Source organism: Callithrix jacchus, chromosome 9 (assembly GCF_049354715.1).
Source record: "Callithrix jacchus isolate 240 chromosome 9, calJac240_pri, whole genome shotgun sequence".
Lineage (NCBI taxonomy): Eukaryota > Metazoa > Chordata > Mammalia > Primates > Cebidae > Callithrix > Callithrix jacchus.
Genome location: NC_133510.1, coordinates 77,241,111 through 77,261,277, shown reverse-complemented (window position 1 = coordinate 77,261,277; position 20,167 = coordinate 77,241,111). Strand labels below are relative to the sequence as shown.

Here is a 20,167-nt window from a genome sequence, read left to right as displayed (position 1 = left end):
TCATGACCAACTCTACGGACATGCTCTTTGGCCAACTCAAGTCTAATAAGTTACATAATAATTTATATTCAATGTAAACTGTAATTATGCATAATTATATTCTGTATATCATTAGAACTAACAAATTCATTTAAAATTTTCAGACAAAATACTTGGCATTTACTTTGACTCCTATTTTTATGGTTCTTAATCAAAGCACTAGTTGTGGGCTTGCATTATTCAATCATATAGTGTGTATCACCTGATATTCTGCCATTCTGAGTTCTGCTTCTGGGTCTGCTGTTGGTATTAAAGATGTTGACTACACAAAATGTGGTTTTAAATTGTTTAGTTTTTATTCACTCTTATTTTTTTGTTCAATCAATGGACATTAGCCATAATTCCATGAGAACTTGGCGGTATCTATCTGAGTTGTAGACATCAGCTTGCCATGAGAATAGACCCTTCCTTCAGGCATTATCAGCCATAAACCAAATCTCTTTGCTTCATTATAAAGTTGTATTCATTTTTTCCAGCTGTCAAGACAAAATAACAGACACTGGTTGGCTTAAGTAACAGAAATTTACTTTCTTACAGTTCTGAAGGCTAGAAGTCCATAGTCAAGATCTCTGTATGTTTGATTTTCCTGAAGCTTCTCTCCTTGTTTGCAGATGACCACCTTCTCTTTGTCCTCACCTGATCATCCCTCTGTCAAGTTGTCTGCATCTTAATCTCCTCTTCTTATGTAATGTTGAATTAGATCTTACCCAGATGACCTCATTTTACCTTAATTGTCTCTAAATATCCTATATCCAAATAGTCACATTCTGAGGGACTGGAAGTTAGGACATCAAAATAAGAACGTTGAGGGAATATGATTTAGCCCATAACAGTATTTCCCCATGTCACAACCCCTAGAAGAATCTTGATGGCCCTGCTATAGAAAGTATATCCAGACATGATTACCTCAAACTCAAGAAAATTATAAGGAAGAGTAAATTTATTTACTTTTCATTAAGTGGAAGCAAATCATCATAAAAGTGTTTATCCTCATCATCTTCATGCTGAATAGGCTGAGGAAGAGGAAGAATATGAGGGATTGGGTCTTGGTGTCTCAGAGATAGAAGAGGTGGAGGAAGGTCTCAAATAACAGCACATATTAAGCAATTTAACTTTTTCTGTAATGTCATTAATTTACTTTACCTCTTGGGGGCACTTCTGGAGTTGCTAGTTGCATTTTGTTTCCCATGGTATTTTTCAGGATTTATTGTATTGCACTAAACTCAGTAAAAAGCACCTAAGAACCTCCAAAGATCACTTTGTACTGTGATGCAATTTACTTGAGAGACCAAACAGCTCTTGCAGAGATAATTAGCATCCTATAGCATTTTAAAGTAGGTATTAGCAATACTTGAGGTCACCACAATAGCATCAAGAGGTAGCTACAAAACTATTGCAGTGGTGCATTACATACTACAGTTAATTTTATGCAGTTGTGATTTAATACTACATCTTTACATGTATTTATATTTCTTGCTACTACACTGAGAATGGCATCATGCAGGGTCTTCTAAGTGTTTGTGTGCATAAGTGTTGATATATTTTAACCTTTTATAATAGATTTGTATGTATTTTATGCTAGTAAGTGATAAAATAGACTGACATGTACATATATTTTATGCATTCTTTACACACCTAACTTTTTCTTAATGTTTTCAATATTTCTAGGCTTCATGGTTTATCTGCAAGTTAATAAACAAATTGTCACAAATCTCAAAAAAGTTTTCTAATACATTTGTTTTTTTAAATGTGTGCATAAGTGGTCCCCCAGTTCAAACATTTTCAAGAGTCAATACAAAAACACACATATAAATATAAAAATAAAAATATAAATCCAAATATATAAATATAAAATATATATATAAATAAGATATAATTCTGATAATTGAAAAAAGCATGTGAAGACTGCAAGCAGAATGACTGACTTTTGTCATTAAACTCAAAGTGGTGGAACAATAAATTATTTTCAAGTAAATGGATATTCTGTGTCATAAATCATGGTATAACAAAAAATATCGTATGTATTGTCTTCAATGAGATGTTTGAGTCCCACGATATTTATATCCTAAGGCTTTCCTTAATTGAAATCTTAGCATAAAGGATTTATAAGTTTATTGACAGAATAAAAAGTACAAGACAAAAAAAATTCAAGAAAATAATAAATGAAATATTTCTGAAAGTTATGTTTACTTGCCCTTGGAGTTATATTATAATTGCAACATTTATAATCACAAAAATTATAATAAATATTATGCAATATTTTACTGAATTGAGTATACTGTATATGTACAGCATTATTTCCTAGCTTTCCAAAATATCATTTTTTACATATACATAAAGTTAAAAGTTTCTGGTTATGGATATTTAGTTTGTTCTCTGTTGTCAAAATGCCATTTTTTACAAAGGTCAGCTAGTCACTTGCCATATTACTAAGTGCTAATGAAATGGATTATTAAATAAAGGAAGCATTATGGAGTAGCCTCATCTTATCCCTAGTTTTGCTTAGTTTCACTTAGCTGTGGTCAACTTCAGTCTGAAAATAAATGCAAATAATACAAAAGACATTTTGAAATAGACTACATTCACATAACTTGTATTACAGTATACTGTTATAGTTGTTCTATTTCATAATTTTATATTTTTATTAATCTCTTACTGTGCCTAGTTTCTAAGTTAAACATTATCATATGTGTGTGTGCATAGGGAAAAACATCGTATATATGGGATTTAGCATTCTTCATGGTTTCAGGTATCCCCTGAGTGTTCTGGAACTTATCTTCCACAGGTAAGGGGGATTACTCTATAACCCAAGTTGATAGAGAAAAAGAGAAGATGCAGACAATAGAGAAGCTACATAAACTACATAATTGTTTTCTTTTTCATATTTTAAAAAATGTGCCTGGAAAAAAATTATAATAAAACAGACACCCATGGTGTTATATTCTGCCAAAGTTTAGTATTATTTTGAACCAGGCACTGAAAAGAGCATAGAGATTGGCAACCTTGAAGAAATCGTGAAATAGGTCTTTAGAATAAGCAAAGTACATAATTAAGAAAAAACTGTGATAAACCTGTGATTCTTGAGTAAACTCTCTTTAACATAAGCTATGCTACTTCACAGGTCATGCAGTAAAAAGGAGAGACAAGGTGGAGAGGTTTTAGAAGTTTCTGATCACCCGCCCTGGAAACCATCATTCTCAGCAAACTGACACAAGAAGAGAAAATCAAACACCGCATGTTCTCACTCATAGGTGGGTGTTGAACAATGAGAACACATGGGCACAGGGAGGGGAGCATCACACACTGAGGTCTGTGGGGGAAACTAGGGGAGGGACAGCATGGGGTGGGGAGTTGGGGAGGGATAACATGGGGAGAAATACCAGATATAGGCGATGGGGAGGAAGGCAGCAAACCACATTGCCATGTATGCACTTATGCAACAATCTTGCATGTCCTTCACATGTACCCCAAAACCTAAAATGCAATAATATATAAATATATAAGAAGTTTCTATGAAAATAAATTTTATTGATAACTGCATGTAGTTTTAAAAGAATTTCAGAAAGTAATTGACCATTTATTTTACTCTTAAAATATTCTTTAAAAGGGCAGATAAATGTATAAATACAATTATAAAAGTTAGTTATTTTTTAGTGGAGAATATTTTACTTTTCTCAAAAAATGCTAGATGATCTTACTACAACGTGAAATACTTGGGATACATGGCTTAGATACCAAAAAAATAAAGAAATAACAAATTACAGAGAAGTAACTTTGTTCTAGAAAACATAAGTGATATGTATCCTTTCAGTATAATTAAAAGTCACTATCATAACAATACATTAAACAGAGGGTAATTCATGTATGTTCCACTACATCTCTTTGTTGAAAATACCAGTGAACTTTGGGTTTATGTGCAATATTCATCTGTATTGACTGGTCTGAGACAAATAGAATAAAACACATTGATGTTTAAAAATCCTCATGTATTTCTGATCTTAATTAATTTTGACAACATCAGTGTGAAGGTACAGTGGTAGAAATTATTATCCCTTTTTTGATGTGAGAAAACTCAAATTTGAGAGATTATTTTGCCATACTTCACAAGACTTTTGCAGTAGAACTGATAGAGCCATCTATTTTTTTTTTTTCTAGTCTGGGGCTTTAACTTAATTCCAAAAGTTTACTTAGAAATAGTCTAATAAATTGGTTTAATCTCTTTGTGTTATTGCATTTGAATTCTTTTTTAGATCAAAGGGCCTTTTCTTTAAATGATGTTCAGAAGCCATTTTACTGATTCTCTAGCTGAACTGCTCAGTAATTGGTTGACCTGTAGGAAAACCATAGAATTAAAAACAAAGAACAAAATCATTGGGGGAAAGTGGGTGGCATTTAAAATTATAGCTTAAGTGATTTATAGGCCGGTTGTTATTTTCTTAATAAATGAACTATCTTTGTTCTCAAATCCAAAAATGACATTTCCAACATATGAAGTAATTTGAAAAGTGATTGTTAAAAAATTTCTATTCAAGCATGACATTCAACAGTCCTACAAAATTATCTACTAATCTAAATAGACCTGAGATTTGACCACTATTTTGTGGTCACTGAAAGAAATTAATCAAGATTCTAATTTTTATGCAGCTTCTGTGATGGCAAAAACAGACATTCTATAGTCGATAAAATCTTAGGATGAATTAATTTTAGCAAGCAGAGCACTAAAAATATATGATGGGATATATGATCAATGCAGATAAGTGGAGAAATATTTTAAAGCCAGGGTTTTTCTCTGTTCTGGTAGTTAAATTTAACAGTAACTCTTTAAGATTTGTTAGATACTTTTGCTATGGTATTGTAAGTTTTGTTATGAACTTTAGTTATATTAAACCACAAATCAAAAGTGTGTTCCTCTATACAAAATTTAAATACAAAATTTGTGTCTAACTCATCATATAGTTTTCTACCTTTATCATCTAACATTCTGGCTTTTTACAAAAGTTGGGATAATTTCACTAATGCTGCCTTCCCCACCAAAAACAATAAATTATTTTAATTGCCAACATGCTTCTTAGAAAATGGAAGTTATAAGATGAATATTAATCCATCTGATTTGCATTTTGCAACCCAATAGGACACTTCACATTTTCTGTTTGAAGTCACAATGTACTAGGTTAAAAAAGGACAATAAGTAGTTTGCTATACTTCTTAAATACAAACTTAAAAAGTCATGTTTCTTACATATTTTGAATTTGCTAAAAACTGAGAAATGACATTTGTAGAAAATTAAATAAGGCATATTAAAAAATAATATTTTAAAATTCTGCAGAACAAAAAGCTAAAATATACCAATATTTAGCTGTTAGTGATGAGAATTTTTTTCTTCCTTGCCAAAACCAAAATGAATTCATTGTTTTACTCTTAGAATTGGCATAACAGAATAATATTCAATTCAATATTTATTTAGTTCTATAATTTATTCTATCAATATTTATGAGGGCCAGATCTTGTGCTGGGCAGTATATAAGACAACCAAGGTCAGTCGTCATGAAACCTACATTCCAATAGAAAATACTATACTTTGTAAAGAGCTCTGTTAGGGTTACTAGTCCCTACTTTCAAGAGTTGTGCTTATTCTGCTTAACTCCACTGAATGGGAGAGTGAGGGTGAAATAGGTGGGCAGTTTGAGGAGAGGGTGAAGGAGAGTTTTAATTCACAAGTGCCTATGTACCCGAATGACAAATGTCCTTAAATAAGTAACCAAAAGAGGAAGATGTGAATTCTTTTATATCCCGTGATGGTTAATTTAGGTATCAATCTGCTTGGATTAAGGAATACCTAGAGAACTGGACAAGCATTACTTCTGGAATGTCTGTGAGGGTGTTTTCATAGGAGATTGGCATGTGTGTCCATGTATCCAGTAGAGGAGATCTGCCCTCAATGCATGTGGGCACTATCCTCTTGGCCTGGGCCCAGACAGAACAAAAAAAGCAGAGAACATGTGATTTCCTCTCTCTCTTTTTCACTCTCTCCTGGAGCTTGGGGCACTTTTCTCCTGCTATTAGACATTAGAACTCCAGTCTTTCCAGTCTTTGGAGTTTAGCACTGATACCAGGGGCCTCTGGGTTCTCAGGCCTTCAGCCTCAGATTGAGAATTCAACCATTGGCTTCTCTTGGATTTAAATGAAGCCACACTTCCAGCTTCCCAGAATCACCAGTTTGCCATTAACTTGTGTGTCCTCTAAGCCTCCATAATCATGTGAGCTAATTCCCCTAACAAACCTTCTCTCTTATATCTATATCTATACCTATATCTGTATATTCATCTACATGCATACCTACATTTATATCTCTATCTCTATCATCTATCCCTAGGTCTATATCTACCCTGTTAGTTCTATCACTCTGGAGAATTGTTACTAATACACTTTCCACATATTACTAGTAGGGTATTGCTATAAATGAGAACACAATTCACCAGCCAACATCCCTAAATATCGGATGCTGACTTGCTTTGATGAAAATAGTTCTAAGACTGCAGTTCTATGAATAATGTTGCATTTTCATAGAATGAATTGAACACCCTGGAGATCTCCATGATACGTGATAGGGCTTTTTGTGGATTATTAATATGGCACTTAGAGTGAACTTGCACAACTCTCCACCCAAGTTTTATCTCACAGGTTACTCTCCCTGAAGACCAGGTAAGAGCAAACAAGGGGGATGAAAACCTTAGTAACTCAACCTTCAACTTCATAATACCTTGACACCAGGGCATTTTAGGAGTAGAAGAGTGAAGGGAATGCAGAGTCGGAAAATGGGTGTGGTAAGAAGAAATCTAAGACAGCCTCTAAACTTCCCACCTTCTGTTATACACACCCTATATTACCAACCTTTTGGATACACGTGTGTGTGGTGATGGTAAGCAGAGGAAAAAGCTGGGATTATTACAAGATATAACTCCTGTAATAGGTTACTTTTTCATTCGAATTCATCAAAACAGAGTTTACCCAGTGTGGGTCTAATCTGATCATGAGAGTCCTTAAATAAGAGTGAAGCGTGAGAGAGACTCTTTCCTCTTGACCATAGATTCCATATTGTGAGGAGGTGGTTACATGGCAAGGACTGACACCTGCAGAAGCTGAGAGAAGTCCTGGTTGATAACTACTCAGGGACCTCAAGCATACAACTCCAGAGAAATAAATTCTGCAAAGAACCAATGAGCTTAGGAGAGGATCCAGTGCTCTAAATGAGACAGCAGCGCTGGCTAACACCTTAATTTCTGCCTGGTGAGACCCTGAGTAGAAGAAGGTATTAAGCTATGATACCTGGACTCATGACTCACAGAAATGATGAAATAATAAACTTCTGTGGTTTAAAGCTGCTAAGTGTGTAGTGATTTGTTATGTAGCGTAGAAAAAGGTGATTCAATGGATGAATCAAATCTTTGTGAACTTATTATGTAAGATACTTAATCTCTTTGTACCTCAGCTCCTTCCTTTATAAAATGAGATAGTAAAAATAAAAATAAAAAAATTAAAAATAAAAATAAATAAATAAATAAAATGAAATAGTATTGGCCTCACAAAGATATTGTGGTTTCACTTTCATAATTGAGATAAAATTTATTCTTCCTCAGAACATATACATAACACTCAAAGTGATTATGGGAAATTTTAAATATCATTTGTATTCCTGGCACAGTATCACACAGATATGTATATACTTAAATTTTTTTAAATTTCTAACTCTTCCATGACAGGAGCAGAGAAGGTATTGAGTACACCTTCTGTTCACACGTCAGTGACAGGAACTACAGAACACATAAAGAATTCAACTAAGGAGGAGAACACTGTTTTCCTTTTTCTATGTATGTGTACTAACCTGTAGATGATAATGATGGTCATATTTACCACAAGAAAATGAAATTTTCTGTTTTTTGTTAACCATTGCTGATTACCAGTTAAAGATATTTACTCTCGATGTTTATCATTACTACAAAAAACTAACCAAACCCTAAATTGTAAGGTCTAGAGTCTTGTATTATCTGTGGTGAATTATTCTGTTACATAAGTTGGCATTAATAAAACAGGGTTATTGTTAATTGTTCTTTTTGCCATCCTGAACACAGGAAAGCAGGATGAAATGGAGCCAGAGAGAGAATGCTTGGTGGGAGTTAGGACTGACTCCAACACAGATGAATAAAAAGACGTAGAATCTATGAAAGATTGAAAATAAGATAGACTTATATCATCTAACTTTTCTTCCCCCTCTTTTTGGGGATGGAGGTGGAGTGACTAAGAGGCTGATCTTTTCTAGGGAAGACCCACCTCTCTATTGATATGATAGCATTACCTCTGTCCTGGATTCTTTCAGTTTTTCATAGCTCTAGACATAGGACATTCCTAAACTTGAAGAGAACTCTATTGAATAGCACCAATCTGTAGCATTTTATGTACATACATAAAATGTAACTTTTAAGGCCAGAAACATTATTCCTACTTAAAAGCCATGACTAACTATAAACTGAATATAGCAAGTAGCTCTGAATTACTCCTGCCCATCCTCTGTTTAACTATGCTGGCTGCTAATACTGGTGAGTTGCTGCATGTTAACTGCTGTATGGCATTGTTTATGACTAGTGCCTAAAAGTTGAAGATTTGGTCCCATATTGCAAACTGCCCAAAGTGTTGCCACCTAGTCACATAGGTGAAGATCGAAGTTCAGCGAATTTGCTTTCACTCACAAGTGCTGCAAATGAAACTCCCAGAGTACATAATAATTACTTACTGTTTCCCTGTTCCAGTTTTTCCTTGTCCACTCTCCAACTCAAATAAGATGTGGAAGAGTTGGTTTCAAATATCTTTATCTTTTCCATTTTCTTCTGTCTTCTATTCTGAATTATATCATCAGCTAATCCATTGTACATTTTTAACTGCATGCACATGTAAATCATACTTTTATTTCTATTGTCTGATTAGTTACATACTGTCATCAAAATATTATATAACAGGTAAATTTAACACGCTCTTTGAAGATCTGATCTTACACCCTCCATTGCAGTTTGATCTTCAAGGTCAAAAACTTCAGTTCTTCTGTGAGTTATAATTAGCGTAACAATAGGATTTATTGTGCGCAACAGGACACTTGAAAAGATAAGAAGGCACTACTAATAATACACCTGAATAACAGTTGTAAACCAAGACTCTCCCCAAAAAACTAGAATGTTGGTCACTTTCATAATAACTCTTTGGGCCTTGTTAAGTCAGGAGGTCTAATAATTGCTTACATAAATCAACAAGATAAAGCAGCTTAATTATCTTTTTCCATTGGTACCTAATTAATGTCCTTAATATACTACTTTTTGGGCCTCCAGTGGAAAAGTTAGCATTACCTTATGGGAAAATTTTAGATTATTCTGTAAATTATTATTTCCCCTGTTAATAATTAGAAATCTATAATTGATATTATATAGATCAATTGGAGTGTTTACTCTTTTATGTTTTTCACTGGAAGAATATTATTCTGGCAGAAATGGTGTCATCAATTTGTTTAATGTATTAATAATTACTAATGTATTAATAGCTGCTGCCTTGGCATCCATTTTTATGCCTGACATAATTGTAAAACCTAAAAATACACCATCACCTTTAGCCTAGTTGAAACTCCTAGGTGTGTGGTTGTTTGTAATATATCCTGCTTATTCCTCATCTCACTAACTCAAAACAACCCAACACATCCCACAGCTGCTGACCATAGTAAAACCTAAAGGTCAACACCAGAGTCACATAAATGAGTTCTCTTTGTGACTGTTTTCATTACACTAGCCAATTCACAACTCCCTCAGGAAAGCTTAAGGCATAATGGCCTGCCGTGGACCTTAACAAAGGCATAGCCTCACAGTAGCCCCACAGGTTTCTCTCTCTCTCTCTCTCTCTCTATCTCTGTCTCTCCCTGTCTTCACCACTGGTTGGGCTCCCTGCCACCTGTAGACTCCCTATTTGCCTCCCTGGCCTCCCTTCAGCATTTTTAACCTTTCTAGGACTTGTTAATAATACATTTATTCTGCTTCATATATTTTAGTTTTATTTTCTCGTGTGTCTCATCTGACACACACACCTAAACCTAACCTTCTGCCCCCTCAAAGCTCCCCTAGAAAGTGTCTATCTTAAGACCACTCTCAAGACAGAGATCTCAAGGTCAAATTGAAAGAAATCATAAAAGATATTTGTATTAATCTATTATTCTTGTGGCCAGCTGTTATTACCCAGAAGGAAAGAGCTATTACAGCTAATTATGATAAGTTAATGAGAAAAATCAAGGTTTTTAAAATGTTATGAATAGTCATTATGTTTGTTGGGGGTTAATCACTGTATGCAAGTGTGATGTTCTTGAATCAAAATTTTAGCTGAGTGGAGGTGGGAAAAATACTGATATCAAAGACAAAATGGCTGGGCAGTAGTACCTGATAGAAGTTAAAAAATAATTGCTATACTACAAATGCAGCTAAACAGTTGATTATAGACATGCATTTTGAAACAGGGAGGTGATAAACTGAATTGCCTCATGTTTTCCACATATTATTCCAGTTTTCCATTTTTGTCCATGCTGTAGAGCCTTTTTAATTGAGCACTAAACTTTTAAAGCAAAGGAAGAGTGCTTTGCAACTAATCTAAAGATGTGCAAACAAAAGACTAGTACCATCTACTGAAATGAATGTTGTCATTAAATACTTAGGGACAAAGATAATACTGTATTTCTCATATCATTCCTGAAGTTAAAAATTTCAGTGTCATAACTTGAGAAAGAATAATTCTAAAACGTCAGTCTTTGTAAAAGCACTATACAATGTGTCTGACATGTTACGGCTTTGACTTCTTACATATAACATTGCCTCTAAATTTATTAAAATCTCATTTTGTGAATACAAAATAGGTTTCAGAAAATATTTACACTCTTTAGTCCATCTATTTTGTGTGTTTAAAATTTTTTCTAGCCAGGTGCTTATGACTGTAATCCCAGCACTTTGAAAGGTTAAGGCGGAAGGATCACTTGAGCTCAGCAGTTCGATACCAGCCTGGGCAACATGATGAGCCCTTGTCCCTACCCAAAATAAAAAACATTAACCAGGCATGGTGGTGTGCAGCTGCAGTCCCAACTGTTCAAGATACTAAGGTGGGAGGATCACTTAAGCCTAGGAGGCCGAGGTTTCAGTGAGCCATGATTGTGCCACTCCACTTCAGCCAGGGCAACAGAGTGAGAACCTGTCTCAAAAATTAAAAAAAAAAAAAAAAAATCTGGCAGAGTATGGTGGCTCACAGCTATAATTCCACTCTTTGGGAGGCTGAGGCAGGAAGATCACTCGAGGACAGGATTTTGAGACCAGCCATGGCAACATAGCAAGACCCTGTTTATACAAAATAATAATATGAAGAATTAAAAAATTAACTCATGAGGTGGTACATGTGTATAGTCTCAGCTACTCAGTAGACTGAAGCAGGAGGATTGATTGAGCCCAGGAGTTTGAGGCTGCAGTGAGCTATGATCACACCACTGCACTCTAGCCTGGGTGACAGAGCCTGTCTTTTAAACAGTCATTTTGTCAATTACTATTTGAAGTAATGGAATAAAATATTATGATGTTGATAAAATAATATTATTTCTGTTTCATCAAGTTTACGTTTTTTAACCTTTCCATCTTAGTCTATTTTGTGCTACTTTAACAGAATATTGGATAATTTATAAGAAACAGAAATTTAGTGGCTCACAGTTCTGGAGGCTAAGAACTCCAAAATAGAACGGATATTATCTAGTAAGGGCTTTCTTGTTATCCCATGGAGAAAATGCAAACGGAGGGCTATAGAAAATGCAAGAGAGGGCCAGACTCTTCCTTTTATTAGGAACCTACTCCTGTAGTAGTGGCATTAATCTATTTTTGAGGACAGAACCCTTACAGGCCTAAACACCTCCCATTAGGCTCTCCCTTCCAACACCACTGCATTGGGGATTGTTTTCAAAGTGTAAACTTTGGGGGCACATCCAAATTATAGCACTTGCTATGATCTAAGAAAAAAGTCAGGGATAGAAGAGGAAAAATGGAAACAAATTAAACAGGAAAAACAATGTTTATTATGTATTCAAGCTAAGTAGCCTAAATTGATAAAAGGTAAAATTATGATGCTTAGTGTATCTTTTTAATGTTTGAAAGTCTTTATCAAATATTGATGAGATTGGTGAGAAAAATAGCTAATACAATGAATGTGTCAAGCTTTTATGAATGAGAATCAAATGAAGAACTCAGCTGTATTTTAACCTGCCATATTTGGATAATTATTTATTAAAAGACTGGGACAGTGAGGATCAAGTTACATAACCATAAAGAGTTTCCAGGATTTTTAATGATGGTTATAAAATGTCACACAATTGTTTCAAATATTTGATAATTTTAAGCTATAGTTTATTACATAAAATTGTCGAGAATAAGCAATATATTCTTAGTTTAGGCAAATCAGGGCATCACTAAAATTCAACAAAAGAGAATATACAAGACAGAAAACTATCCATCTTTGATATTAAAGAATCCACAGCATATGTAGGATATTATTTTAAAATCTAGTAATATGTTCTATCAATTAAAATCTTTCTAATTATTATTAATCTTCCTAAAATATATATTAAATACATATTTAAAAGGACTAGTGAAACCTCCTATGAAAATTCTATTAAGGTAACATGTATTGAATCTCAAATTATTGGTGACATAGGTAGAGAATGTATGACATATAAAATATTTCTAAGATTTTAAAATTTATATTATATCTAAAGACATAGAAGAAATGTAAACTTTCATAGTTTGATATGGTTTGACTCTGTATCCCTACCCAAATCTCATCTTGAATGGTAATCTTCACATGTTGAGGGAGGAACCATGTGAAAAATGATTGGACTATGGGGGCAATATCCCCCATGCTGTTCTTGTGATAGTGAGGGAGTTCTCAAGAGATCTGATGGTTTTAAATGTGGCAGTTTCCCCTGCACACTCTGTTTTCCCTGCCACCGTATGAAAAAGGTACTTGCTTCTCTTTCACCTTCCACCATGCTTTTAAGTTTCCTGAGGCCTCCCCAGCCATGCAGAACTATGAGTCAAATAAACCTTTCCTTTACAAATTACCCAGTCTTGTGCATTTTTATAGCAATGTGAAAATGGACTAATATAGGAAATTGGTAATGGAATAGTGGGGTACTGCTAGAATGATAACCTCAAAATGTGGAAGTTACTTGGGAACTGGGTAACAGGCAGAGGTTGGAACAGTTTAGAGGCCTTTCAAAAGATGACAGATGATGTGGAAAAGTTAGGAACTTATAGAGACTTGTCGAATGGTTTTGACCAAAATGCTGATAGTGAGATGGACAATGAAGTCCAGGCTAAGGTGGTCTCAGATTGAGATGAAGAACTTATTGGGAACTCAACTAAAGGTCAATCATGCTATGCTTTACCAGAGAGACTGGTGACATTTTGCCCCTGCCCAAGAGATCTCTGGAATGCTGAACTTGAGAGTTGATTTAGGTTATCTGGCAGAATAAATTTTTAACCAGCAAAGCATTTGAGAAGTGACCTGGTTTATTCTGAAAGTGTTCAGTTATATGCATTCACACAGAGACTGTTTGAAATTGGAACTTATGTTTAAAGGAGAAACAGATAATAAAGGTTTGAAAAATTTGCAGCCTGACTCTGAGATATAAAAACCCATTTTCTGAGGAAGAATTCACGTTGGCTGCAGGAATTTGCATAAGTAATAAGGAGCAGAATGTTAATAGCCAAAACAATGGGGAAATTGTCTGCAGGGCATGTCAGAGATCTTTGTGGCAGCCCCTCCTATCACAGGAATGGAGGCCTATGAGGGAAAAATGGTTTTGTGAACAGAGCCCAGGACCTTGCTGCTTTGTGCTGCCTTGGACATTGTGCTCTGCATCCCAGCCTTTCCAGCTCCAGCCATGGCTCAAAGGGGTCAATGTACAGCTTGGGCCATTGCTTCAGAGGTTGTAAGCCCCAAGCCTTGGTGGCTGCCATGTGGTGTTGGGCCTATAGGTGTGCAGAAGGCAAGAGTTAAGATTTGGAAACCTCTGCCTAGATTTCAGAGGATGTTTGAAAATGCCTGGATATTCAGGCAGAAGTCTGCCACAAGCATGAAGCCCTCATAGAGAACTTCTGCTAGGGCAGTGGATGGGAAATGTAGGGTTGGAGCCTCCACACTGAGTCCCCACTGGAGCATTGCCTAGTGGAGCTATTAGAAAAGGGCTACCGTCCTCCAGACCCCAGAAAGGTAGATCTACCAACAGCTTGCACTATGCACCTGGAAAAGCCACAGGCATTCAATGCCAGCCCATGAAAACCATTGTAGGAACTGTACACTGCATGGCCACAGAAAGGAGCTGCCCAAGGCCATGGGCGCCCACCCCTATATTATCAGCATGCCATGGAAGTGAGACATGGAATCAAAATATTTTCATTTTGGATTTTTAAGGTTTAATGGGTTAAGGACTTGCATGGGGCCTCTGGACCCTTTGTTTTGGCCAACATCTCCCATGTGGGATGCAAGCATTTACCTAATGCCTGTATCCCCCATTCAATCTTGAAAGTAACTAATTGTTTCTGATTTTACAGACTCATAGGTGGAAGGGACTTGCCTTGTCTCAGATGAGACTTTGGATTTGGACTTTTAAGTTATTGCTTAAGCATTAGTTAATACCTTAGGAATGAGTTAAGACTTTGGGGGATTGTTGGGAAGGCATAATTGGTTTTGCAATGTGAGGTGGAATGACATAATTTGACTCTCTGTCTCCTCTCAGATCTCATCTCTAATTGTAACTGTCATGTGTTGAGGGAAGAACCTGATGGGAGGTGATTAGATCATGGTAACAATCTCCCCCATGCTGTTCTTGTGATATTGACGGAGCTCTCACAAGATCTGATGGTATTAAAGTGCAAGTTTCCCTACACACTTTCTCTCTGTGCTGCCACCTTATGAAGAAAGTACTTGCTCATCCTTCACCTTCTGCTATGATTGTAAGTTTCCTGATTCTCCCCCAGCCATGACTAACTGTAAGTTAATTAAACCTCTGTCTTTTATAAATTACTCATTCTCAGGTATTTTTTATAGCAGTGTAAAATGAACTAATACAGAGTCATAGGAATAGGAAGAATGTGTCAGAAATTTTATGTTGAATTGAAATTGACTTATAACCACTTATTTTCCCAAGAAAAATAAAACTGTCTTTTTCATGTAATTTCAGCTAATATATTTTCTTTTTCACTTTTATTCCTCTAGTTTTTCTTCAACATTAATGCAGAGTAAGAAAGTACTTTTCATGTATTTAAATTTCATTTGTTCTATCCTTAACAACTGGCAAAAATAAAATGATGTACATATGCATAAATATATCCATAGAATGCTAAATAAATACATATGGAACTAACTATAAAATAATAAAATACTATTTCAGCACCTCATGCCATCATAATGATTTTCATGTTTTTTAAACAATAAAATCTCTCTTTTTATTAAGGCTGTGAAAATGTCTTTCATTTTACACAAAACCTATCACCAGTTCTGAAAGTATATTTAAGAAGTGGTGAAAAATATTCATGTTCAAGTTGATCATAAGTGATTTACCAATTGCAAAACCATAAAAATGTGCTTTTTAGTCTTTTTTTACTTTATTCAAAATAATCTCAACATATTATTGAAAAATAAAATAGTGCCATCGTATGCTAACACAAAGAATATATTAACATTGTCTGTTGACAGGCTACAGTGAAGAAGGTGACAAGTGCCCTTGTCTAATAAAGCTTTATTAATATATTTATATTTGATAGAGTACTTTTTGTTCCATAACTACTCCAAATTCAAACAATTAGCTGTGATACGGAAATTGCTATGCCACTTAACAAACAGAATAAATTATATGAATGTTCCAAAAGATTATCATGCTTTCTATTATATTAGCTACATATTACATTGAATTATGAAAAATTAGGTAGTGAGGAATCCATTATTCCATTTTCACAACTCAGTAGAAAATATAACAATTAATTATATGATATCCACATCATTTATTCTTAAGGGAAATGTTTAAAGCATACTAGAGGGGTTTAATAATTTCTCTTTTCTTTGTGTTTTTCATAGTATTTATCAAAATGTGTTTTAACATGTTTATTTGAAATGAAACATAAGATCAGACTTTATGGCAATTGATAAATGTAATTTAGTTGGCTGGTTTAATGAAGGCTGGCCTTGCCATATAGATGATAGATGATAGAACAAATTTTATCTGAAAGTTTATTCCGCACATCCACTATTATACCTAACCATCTTATAAACTATAGCTTGTTTATACTATGACCTTGGTCTCAGTGTGCTTGATAGACCCTATTGTCCAAAAATTGAGACGATACTTTCATATTTCCAATAACTTGTAAGCTGAAACTTCCATGTGACCATTTGCCTGAATAAGACTAAAATTGTACTAGAGATGTGGAAAAAAGGCCGGGCGTGGTGGCTCAAGCCTGTAATCCCAGCATTGGGAGGCCGAGGCGGGTGGATCACGAGGTTAAGAGATCGAGACCATCCTAGTCAACATGGTGAAACCCCATCTCTACTAAAAATACAAAAAATTAGCTGGGCACGGTGGTGCGTGCCTGTAATCCCAGCTACTCAGGAGGCTGAGGCAAGAGAATTGCCTGAACCCAGGAGGCGGAGGTTGCGGTGAGCCGAGATCGCGCCATTGCACTCCAGCCTGGGTAACAAGAGCGAAACTCCGTCTCAAAAAAGAAAAAGAAAAAAGATAAGAGATGTGGAAGAATAAGAGAATATAATAAGAATTTGATGTGGAAGAATAAAATCATATCATCAGAATTTAAAATTGTACAATATTGAATACTGAAGAGTTTTGAGTCATGATGAAAATCACCGTGACTGATTTGTGAGTAACTGACATGGAGTCTGGACATATAGACACTAGAGTTGAGAAAGTGGAGGAACTCAGGTTTAGTCATTAAAAGGTACAACTTTATATTTCAAGTCACCAAGAATTAGGTGACTTGCCAGGTAAATGAGACATTAAGGAGGGTGCGAGAATGTCCTAGAAGTCAACAGACATTATTTTGCCAAGAGAGGAGCATTTGAGAATAAAGTTTTGGAGAAAATAATGAATGATGAAGTTGTAAAAACTTGTATAGATGATGTGGAATGTGATTGTGAAAAACTTTTTATGTGAGTTTAAAGTATCTTGACTTTATATTTTAGAAAATAGTAGTAGTTTCTGATTTGAGAAATGGGTGATGGTATTATTAAGATGAATTATAAGCAGATATTGGTAATCTAGGTATGGCTGGCACAGGCTGATACCAGGAGAGAAAAAGAACTAAATATGCATGCAATTCACTGAGGAAAGTATTAAGATTTAGTAATTGGTGACCAGAAGATAGAACATAAAAGACAAACTTAAGAGAGCTGAATAATTGAAACTAATTTAAAAAAATAGTTCTTGTGTAGGATACCAATTTGAGTGTTGCCTTTGGAAAAAATATTAAAAATGACATCACATACTTGTAATGGTTATAATATTTTTCCATCTGCCTTCACTATGTATTAATCAAAAAGTTAATTTTCAATTTTTCTGTAAGTCCAGATATTCACTGACTTATGATGGTTCAACTTATGATTTTTCATCAATGCAATTGGTGTGAGAGCAATATGCATTCAGTAGAAATGGTACTTTGAGTTCCCATACAACCCATCTGTTTTTCAGTTTCAGTCGAGAATTCAATAAATTACCTGAGACATTTAATGCTTTCTTATAAAATGGGCTTTTTGTCGGATGATTTTGCCCCACTTAACTCTGTTAATGTAGGCTCAGCTAAGTGATGATGTTCAGTAATTTAGGTGTATTGAAAACATTTTTTCTTTCTTTTCTTATTTTTTTTTTTTGAGACAGAGTTTCGCTCTTGTTACCCAGGTTTGAGTGCAATGGTGTGATCTCGGCTCACCGCAACCTCCGCCTACTGGGTTCAAGCAATTCTCCTGCCTCAGCCTCCCGAGTAGCTGGAACTACAGGCACAGGCCACCATGCCCAGCTACTTATTTTATTTTATTTTTAGTAGAGACGGTGTTTCACCATGTTGACCAGGATGGTGTCGATCTCTTGACCTCGTGATCCACCTGCCTCGGCCTCCCAAAGTGCTGGGAGTATAGGCGTGAGCCACCGCTCCCAGCCTGAAAACATTTTCTACGTAGTATGTTTTCAACTTATGATGGGTTTGTTGGGACAACACCCCATTGTAAGTCAAGAAAAATTCCTATACTTCACAATGTGACTGAAATTGTGTTTCTATCATAATGAACACATGGATCTTGAGGTTTCAGACTCATTATTGGAAGTGGGATTTAACTGTTGATAATTCATCAAAAAAAGCTCTGCATTATAGCATAACAAACTTATGTAGTGCAGCATATAAATATGTAAAGGCACATCATTCAAGATTATAAAGCAACATTTGGCAAATATAAGCTACATGTGTTTTTTTTTAAATGTGTATAATCAGAGACTAACAGGCATTCAAGTAATAAAAGACCATACTAACCAATAAAAGACAGACTCAGGGCATTTTACAAGACAGTCAATAGAATTCAAGTGAAATATTTGACCAACTATTAGGTTTCTAAAACGACATAGACAAACTGTTTTAAAAACATATCTTAGGTTAGTAGCCTGAATACCATCAAAGTAAACCAAACATTGAATACTTACTATTTGTGAGGCACCAGGTAACTTTCAGAGTAAGATATGGTCTCTGCCCTCAAGGATTTATAATCTAGTATGTAATATATATGTAAGTTGACACATTAAATTACAACACAATTTTACAAGGTGTTATATTTTGTTAAGTAAGTAATATTACAGAAGCCATGAGTAGAAACAACTAATACAGGCTGCTTTCTAGGTATGTTTTCTGGTATAGGTAATATGTGATTGTACCCTTTTTTTGTTGTATTGAGGTGAAATTCACAAAGCATACACTTAATCATTTCAAAGTACTCAATATACTGGCATTTGCTGTATTCACAATGTTGTGCAACCGCTAACATTTTCATCATAAGTAATCACTCTCCATTTTCCCCACTTTCTATTCCCTAGTAACCTCAACTGCTTTCTGTCTCTGTAGATTCACCTATTCTGGATACATCACATAAAAAGGATCACATAATATGAAGCCTTTTCTGTCTCATTTCTTTCATGTAGAATAATGTTTTCATGGTTCATTTAAACTGTAGCACTGTCAGCACTTTTTTGGTTTTTATGGCTAATTAATATTTCATTGTATACATATCACAGTTTATCCATTCATCTATCTTGATGAACATTTGGATTGTTTTCACCTTTTGGCTATTATGAACAATGCTGCTATGAATATTTGTGTGCAAGTTTCTGAATAGGCATATACTTTTATTTCTCTTGGATATATACACCTAACAGTGGAATTGCTGGGTCATATGGTAATTTCATGTTTAACTGTTTAAGGAACCACGAAGTATTTTCCACAGTGCCTGTATCATATTACATTCCCATTAACAGTGTACCATGCATCCTACTTATTTACAAGCTCATCAAAATTCATTTTCCAGTTTGTTTGTTTGTGTGTTATTAAAGGTATCCTACTGAGTATGAAGTGGATTCTCACTGTGGTTTGGATTTGCATTTCTTTAATGACCAATGAAGTTGAACATTTTTTTTTCCTTTGCCTTTTGGTCTTTTTTATACCTTCTTCAGATAAATGACTGTTTAAGTCCTTTTTCCATGTCTTAACTTGGTTGTTCATCTTTCTGTCTTTGAGTTGAAAGAGTTCTTTAATATATTCTGGATAGTAAACCTTATCAGATATAAGATTTGCAAGTATTTTTCTCCCATTCTCTATGTTGTCTTTTCACATCTTTAATAATGTCTTTTGATATATTTTAAATTTTATTTAAGTCAAATTTATCTATTTTCTGTTTAGTTGCTTATACTTTTGGTGCCAAACCTAAGAATCTATTGCTAATTTGAGGTTGTGCTGATTTACCTGTATGCTTT

The 20,167-nt window shown here is 34.8% G+C and overlaps 1 long non-coding RNA gene across 3 annotated transcripts in view; it reads right to left on the bottom strand.

The window, feature by feature from the left end:
- Positions 1-313: 313 nt before the first annotated feature.
- LOC118144269 (uncharacterized) overlaps positions 314-20,167 on the bottom strand; it is a 123,921-nt gene continuing 104,067 nt past the window's right edge. For all 3 annotated transcript variants that reach the window (XR_004728901.3, XR_008473879.2, XR_013522350.1), the window contains one exon: positions 314-515. This is a non-coding gene — a long non-coding RNA (uncharacterized LOC118144269). The remainder of the gene's footprint in view (positions 516-20,167) is intronic.